Source organism: Neofelis nebulosa, chromosome 17 (assembly GCF_028018385.1).
Source record: "Neofelis nebulosa isolate mNeoNeb1 chromosome 17, mNeoNeb1.pri, whole genome shotgun sequence".
NCBI classification, from domain to species: Eukaryota; Metazoa; Chordata; class Mammalia; order Carnivora; family Felidae; genus Neofelis; species Neofelis nebulosa.
The window spans coordinates 51,340,176-51,348,060 of record NC_080798.1 but is presented as its reverse complement, the minus strand read 5'-3'; the positions used below and the strand labels follow the sequence as shown (position 1 = coordinate 51,348,060).

General features: G+C 41.5%; 1 long non-coding RNA gene across 1 annotated transcript in view; it reads left to right on the top strand.

The window, feature by feature from the left end:
- The first annotated feature begins 463 nt into the window (after window positions 1-463).
- The window catches only part of LOC131499630 (uncharacterized), a 53,614-nt gene continuing 46,192 nt past the window's right edge, over window positions 464-7,885 (top strand). Inside the window, exon 1 of the long non-coding RNA XR_009255986.1 lies at window positions 464-667. This is a non-coding gene — a long non-coding RNA (uncharacterized LOC131499630). The remainder of the gene's footprint in view (window positions 668-7,885) is intronic.

Here is a 7,885-nt window from a genome sequence, read left to right as displayed (position 1 = left end):
CTTAAGTTGGAATCTTGGCTTCTCCGGTTACTACAGAGTAGTTTTGGACACATTTCTTTTCTCCTTCTGCCTGTTTCTTCATTTCAGAGATATAAATAGCAGTAATCCTTTTGTGTATTTAATGAAAATATGGATTAGAGGGCTGTCTGTGTACAATAAATAGCAGCTACTGCCAGAGCTCATCATGGACGTGTTTTCTGCAGCAAGAATATGTGCTTTCGTAGGTTTTATTTTAAGGGAAATAAATTTAGTATATATTTAATAGGATTAAATATATACTAATATTTTCCAAATTGCATCTTACATGCTGGAATCTTGTGGGGGCCAAAGAATGTAGCTCCAGGAGTCATTTGAATGGTCAAATCAGCAAATAATCTCATTTGAAATATGGTCAATACATTTACTTAAATGTCTCAGATTGTTGGTAATTTTGTTCTATCAGTCATTTTCTTTCACTTTTAGGGCTTTATTTTTGGACTTGAGTGCGGTAATTGAAGATTTCTGCTTCTGGCTATGATGGATTAGTTTGCAGCTGACCAAACTGAAAGCCAAGAACACAAGAAATGGTAAATACAATGAGAACACATTTTCGAAGTTACCAGAGAGTTATCAAGGCAGTTAGAACGTGTACAGCCAAGAACCTGGAGAGAAAGAAAACACATTGGAGGTAAGCCCAACACTCTACGTGACATTTTTTTTTTTTTTTTTTTTTTTGGTCAAGGCATTTGTAGATTGTTAAACAGCATGGAGCAGGATGTAGAAAAGCTGAGCAGAAAGTAGCAGGTAAGCAGTGTGAGTGATAGTCTTACAGGTGTGAAAGCCAAAGACTGGGGATCAGATCATTTACAGCAGCCCAGACTGGAGGGGCCAATCCCTGCAGTGAAGGGAAGAGAAGCAGAGGAGATCTAGCTCTGCTCCCATTTTCATCTCAAAGTTGTTTGTCACTGAAAAGGGGTCACAGTGCAAGAGGTGAAGTAGAGATTGGCCACTTCTAATGTGTAAGAAGATACTCGGAACTTTCTGCAGATTCACAGCATGAGAAATTGAAAAAGTAGAATCTAGATTCTAGATCTAGAATCTAGAAACTAGAATCTTAGATCCCCTAAGAAGGAAGGGATCCTGATAACCACCCTGTAAGAAAAGTAACCAGAACATAGACCAGACCTTGCAAACCCTAACCCCACCCTTGAACCTTTGTGTTCCTTGAACCTTGAACCTGCTTGTGTAAGGGGATACCTGGATTAGCTACGTGCGAGAGTTTAAAACCTAGGTCCCTGGAGGAATATAGCATCAGCTAGAGCCTGTAAATTTTTTCATGCAAAATGGACGGCATTTAATGAAAAAAATAAGAGGTAAACAAGAACTAGGTCCAAGAAAATAACAGTGTTAGAAACCGAGCCAGTGATCATCCATATTTTGAAGTATGTAGACAAGAAGTGATTTTTATCAAGAGGAGAGATAAGTTAGAGGTTTCCACAGAGAACTGGAGTCCATACAAAATCCCTTCATGATTTCAGAGTAGACAAAGTTTTCTTAAGCTAGATGTTAAAAGCAATAATTGCAGTGTCTCCTAACTCCATGCATGTTGTTGCAAATGGCAGGATCTCCTTTTTTTTAAAGGCTGAATAATATTCCTGTGTGTGTGTGTGTGTGTGTGTGTGTGTAGATTTCTTTATCCATTCATCTGTTGACAGACACTTTGATGGTTTTTAAATCTTGGCTATTGTAAATACCAAACAGATAAAAGCAGAGAGTAGAAGGGTTATTACCAGGGGTGGAGGGGTGGGGTAAATGGACAGAAGGGAAGATGTTGGTCAAAGGGTACAAACCGGTTGTTATGTAGGATGAGAAAGTATAGAGCTCTAATGTACAGCATGAAGACTATAGTTAAGATAACTGAATATTGGAGACAGCTGGGTGGCTCCGTCTGTTAAGTGTCCGACTTCAGCTCAGGTCATGATCTCACAGCTTGTGAGTTCACGTTCTGTGTCAGGCTCTGTGCTGACAGCTCAGAGCCTGGAGCCTGCTTGGATTCTGTGTCTCCCTCTCTCTCTTCCCCTCCCCTGCTTGTGCTGTGTTTCTTTAAAATGATTAAATGTTAAAAAAAAATTTTTTTTTTAATTAAAAAAAAAGAAAACTGAATACTGGAGGTGCCTAAAGGCTCAGTTAAGTGTCAGACTTCGGCTCAGGTCATGATCTCGCGGTTCTGAGTTTCAGCCCCGCAGTGGGTTCTGCACTGGGTTGCGGAGTCTGCTTCGGATTCTCTCTGTCGCCCTCTCTGTCTCTGCCCCTTCCCCACTTGTGCTCTCTCTCGCGCGCGCTCTCTCTCTCAAAAATAAGTAAACCTCAAACAACAACAAAAAAGAATACTGAATACTAGAAATTTTCTAAAAGATTGTTTTCAGGTGCTCTTATCACACACACACAAAAATGGTCACTGCGTGAGATGATAGGTTAATTAGCTTGAATGTAGTAATCATTTCAGTGTATATGTCAAAACATCATGTTATATATCTTAAATATATACAGTGAAAAAATGAATACAGTATCATTTTGGGAATAAAAACAGTAACCATACAGGAAGAGTTTGACAAATAGAACTTTGTACGCATTAAGAACTTGGGTCATTACAAGGCACAGAGAAGAGATGAGAACAGCAGGCCGGAGAGTGGGGGAGGTTATTTTGCATTATATAACAAAGAACTCCTATACAGAATAGACCAACATCTTTAACAAATTACACTTCACAAATGAAAACAACCAGTAAGGCATTAGCAATATAAGATACTCAACACCGCTGATCGTTCAAAAATGCAAATTACGTGACTGCCAGAGTGGATACAGTTGAAAGGGTGGTGATATGTTGGAGAGGATGTGAAAGAATATGAACTCCCATCCTGCTGGTAGGTAGAATGGTTACTAGCACCTTGGACAGGTCTTCGATCCCGTATCCTAAATCTGAATGTGTGGATTTTCCATGACCCGGCAATTCAGCTACCAGGTCCGGTCAACAGAAAAGCTTGGAATATGTACGTTAAAGATGTACGCTTATATCCGTGCCAGTGTTATTTACAATAGCTCAAACCCAAATACTCACCACCTGTAGAGTAGATAAATAATTTATGGCATATCTGTACCATGGAATAATGTATAAAAATAGAAATAAATTAACTTATGCTACAAGGAACAATTGTGGATAAATCCCACAAGGGTGATGTTGTGCAACAGAATTTAGACACACACGTGAATATGCTTTGTTACTAGGTTGATGTAGATCTCATAAACGGGCAAAACTAATCATTGGAATTAGAAGTATGGCTCATGGTTATCTTTGGCTGGAGGTGTGTGACCTGGAATAACAACCCAGGAATGTCTGCGGCACAACTAACGTTCTCTTTCTTAACAAAGATAATAGCTGCACGCGTATGTTCATTTTAAATGCATCACCTTGTGATATGTGCATTTTCTTAATGTCTAACAAAGGGAAGTCAGTACCTGAGATTCCCTCCGACTTCCCTTAATAAAGTTATTATTGCCTTCTCAATCAAACGAAACCACCAGCTTTTGGAGCTTGTCTTTATATATAAATAACATTTGCCATTTATCCGATATCTCTATCCAGGATTTACCACTTTCCCCCCCTCCCCAAAGTGAAAACTGCTTATAATCCTAACTTTCTGAACAGAGCACATTGGGCATTGCTGTTTCTCATATATGAGAATAATCTTTGTAATTATTAATATTATATGAAATAATTGGCACATGGCTTGGGCTTCTGGATGCAATATGAGACGGATTAGGCCATTAGTTCTTCCAGTTGTTTGAATGATGCCCTCCTGCTTTCCCAGCCTTTCCTCGTCTGCCTGTAAAAGTCTGGAAAAGATACGCCCAGATGGAGGAGCGTGTGAGTGCAGGCACACCATACCCTCCCCACTAGCGTAATTTTAACAACACACTGATATTAACATGTATTGCCGAAGTCAACCTAAACCAGAACTTAACATTTGTATTACACCAGTGTGGTTTTGCTTTTGCTCTTGCTTGGCCTTTATGGTTATCTGTTTATTTGTTAGGGTCACCATGCCCTTGGCGGTATACAACACTATTTCTACCCAAAAGGATATTAACATACTTTATGAAAATATTACTGTTCCCGTATTGGCTCCTTGTTAATATCTTCCAACAATCTCGTAATGCTTCGTCTCTCCTCTTGCTTTGCAGCTTTGCTGATTCTTATTGTAAGTTCCTCCCGTCCTCAGGGTCCACATTTTCTGTAGCATTTGGAAGAAAAATTATTTTACTGTGAGAAAATAATGCCTTAATTGTCAGCAAACAATACTTGTGAAAATGGAAGCTATTATCACCTCATTGGTCTGCAAATCAATATCCAACAGGCATTGTAGCCACAACACTGAGATCAAATGAGCTCTGGGGGCTGGTGTTCCCTCTGGGGAAAGGGAGTGAGCTTTAGGGACCCTGGCAACTGTGGGGTTTTGGAGTGGTGATGGGGGGGTTGGGGGGCTGGGGGAGAGGGCGGATCCAGAGCCTATAGCCAAGAAAGAATTCTTGAGACATTTTTGGTGCAAAAGGTGCTTTTGTTTACAGCATGGGGACAGGAGTGGGGGCGGTAGGAAGAGCTGCCCTTGGGGTTGTGAGGAGTGACTGATTATATACTACAGAGTTGGGGCAGGTAGAGGCCAAAGAGAAGCCTCCAGAGGTATGTTCATACGCTAAAAAGGACTCCTATGACACTTGAGGCCTTGCTGTTGTCAGGCTAAGGTGTTTTCCCCCCAGTAAGGCATTAACATTAAGACAGTAGGGGATTCCTGGAGAAATGTTATACTCTATTTGCCTCCAGTATTTGTCAATGAGCTGCAGGTTGTAAGGAAATTCAATTTCATTTACCATTTCCTTCTTTCCTTTGTTCCCCATGTCACTATGGAGGGGAGGGTGATGTTAGGGTTCCAGGAAACTGAGTCTGTAGGTTTCTGGAGGTTAGGCTGTTGACAAGATTGCCTTTTTCTTATAATTTACTAAGACATATGTAAACTGCTGAAGACTCAGGTCCTTCAGGACTGGGATCTCTATCAGGTAACCTTTTGTTTTCTCCTTCTCTTAGCTTTTGGGCAGCCTGGAATGCTTGAGGAACGTCACAGGTATCCCATCTGGTGGGGGGAGGCGGTGTTATTAGCTTTTGCTTTGCCCTCACCTTGTCTTATGCTCCCTCAGCAAGACGAGCCAGTGGGATTTTCTCTTAATAAAATAGTCTGTGTATAAATGCTCTATCACATCTCATTTTAGCGTTTATAGTCATAGCTTATGATAATAGCGGCATTGTTGGTGACAGACCGACTTTTGCCGGAATAAACTGGACAAAAACAAACAAAGAAAACGCTTTGAAGACACCAGAGAGCTATAGTGAAGGCTGTAGGTATTTGGGGGACTAAGGCCTGAGGAAAAGAAAAAAGCCAAAGAACTAGGAGTCTGGCAGTTGGCCCCATTCTGCACTCAAGGCAATGAGAATTCTTTTTTTAAAAAAATGTTTGTTTTGACCAAGTGAAAGAGAGAGAGGATGCATGCGTGCATGGGGGAGGGGCAGAGAGAGAATCCCAAGCAGCTCTGGGCTGTCAATGCAAAAGTGCAGGGTTCCATCCCTGGAACTGCCAGATCCAGACCTGACCCGATACCAAAGGACTGCTGCTTAAAGGACTGAGCTACCCAGGTGCCCCCAGGCAATGAGGGCCTGAAAAGCAGTTGCTAAGAGACTGGGAAGAGTAAATATTCCAACAGTCCCAGGGGATGGGGAGAAGGAACAAAAGAGAGTTTATATTCAACCCAAGAGGAGGGACCCTTTTAAATCAATAGGGGTGGCACTTTAAACTTCAGGCTTTGGCTCAGGTCATGGTCTCGTGGTTCATGATGAGTTCAAGCCCCAGTCGGGCTCTCTGCTCTCAGGACTGGAGCCTACTTCAGATCCTCTGTCTCTCTCTCTCTGCCCCTCTCCTGCTCCCTCTGTCTCTGTTTCTCTCTCAAAAATAAATATTTAAAAATAAATAGATACATAGATCTCCACACAAGGCTATAGTTGAACCAGAAGCCAGCACTCACTCATACTGAAATAACTAATTAAAAAAAATTTTTTTAAATGTTTATTTATTTTTGAGAAAGAGAGAGAGAGACAGACAGACAGACAGACAGAGCAGGAGCAGGGGAGGAGGCAGAGAATCTGAAGCAGGCTCCAGGCGCTGCAGCTGTCAGCCCAGAGCCCCACACAGGGCTTGAACTCACAAACCTGAGCCAAAGTGCTTAACTGACTGAGCCACCAGGCGCCCCAAAATACCTAATTTAAAGTCTGTTCCAATTCTCAGTTACATTTAGGTGATATTCTCCAATCCAGCAGTCTCCCTGAAGCAGAAAAAAAAATCTTTATTCCGGGGCGCCCGGGTGGCTCAGTCGGTTGAGCGGCCGACTTTGGCTCAGGTCACGATCTCGCGGTGCATGAGTTTGAGCCCCGCGTCAGGCTCTGTGCTGACTGCTCAGAGCCTGGAGCCTGTTTCAGATTCTGTGTCTCCCTCTCTCTCTGACCCTCCCCCGTTCATGCTCTGTCTCTCTTTGTCTCAAAAATAAATAAACGTTTAAAAATTTTTAAAAAAAATCTTTATTCCATATTTTTATGTAAATATACAAGTCAATAAAATATAATTTGACATAAAAGAAGACATGACTAAGAACCAATGAAAAGTCATAAAAATAGATGCCAAAGAAAAGCAATGAAAATATCAGATATGTGCCTTGAAATCATGGTAATTAAACTGTTCCAAGTATTAAACGACAGGATAGAATTGCCAGAGAATTAGAAACTGTAATGAGGGACAAAGTAAAAGTTCTAGCAACGGAACGCCACAAAATGGAAACTGCTGGGAAGTGGATGAACACTGTGGCTACCTTAGACATGTTCTGAGAGATGGTTTGTTGGTAGGTGAGAATAAAATACCAAGTATGAAGCAGAGCGTGAAAAGAGTACAACAAATACTAAAAAGAATTTAGAAGAGATCCGTGACATGGATAAAAATTCCGACATACATGGAACTGTAGTTGCAGGAGAGAGGACAGGTAATGGGGCAGAAGCAGTATTTGAAAATATAATCGCAGATGTGACGTGGGGCACCTGGGTGGCTCATTCGGTTGAGCAGCTGACTCTTGATTTCCACTCAGGTCATGATCTCACGGTCTGTGGGTTGGAGCCCTGTGTCCTGCTCCACCCTGGGCATGGAGCCTGCTTGGGATTCTGTCTCTCTGTTCTCCCTCTGCCCCTCCCCCACGCATGCCCCCCCCCCCTCAAAAATAAACACACTTAAAAATATAATGACAGATGATTTTCCAAAAATAATGGAAGACAATAAGCCACAAACGTAAGAAGTGTTACAGATTTCAAGCAGGATGCTTATTAGACAGCCACGGCTAAACACTGCTGAAAACCGAAGGCAAATGGAAAAATCCTAAAAGTCAGCCAGGAGAAAAACTGTGTATTACACTCCCAGCAAGAAAAATAAGGTAGGTTAATACTTGGCTTCTCAACCTGAAGCAGTGGCAGCCAAAATACAATTCTTTCTCATTATTTCTAGAAAGTGCTCTAAGAAAATAAGAGTCAGTGTGGAGTTCTATACCCAGTAAAAATATCCTTTGGAAAATGGAGGGCAAAACATTTTTCAGCAAACAAGATGTGAGAGCGTCTGTCACCACAGATCTTCATTAAAAGTAATACTGACAGGTGTTCTCAACAGAAAGCAATTGATGATTAAAGGCAGATCAAGGGTGAAACTAAGCAGATAAATGTGTGAATGAAACTATGTCATTCTTGGATAGACCGTTTCAGTTTTGCAAA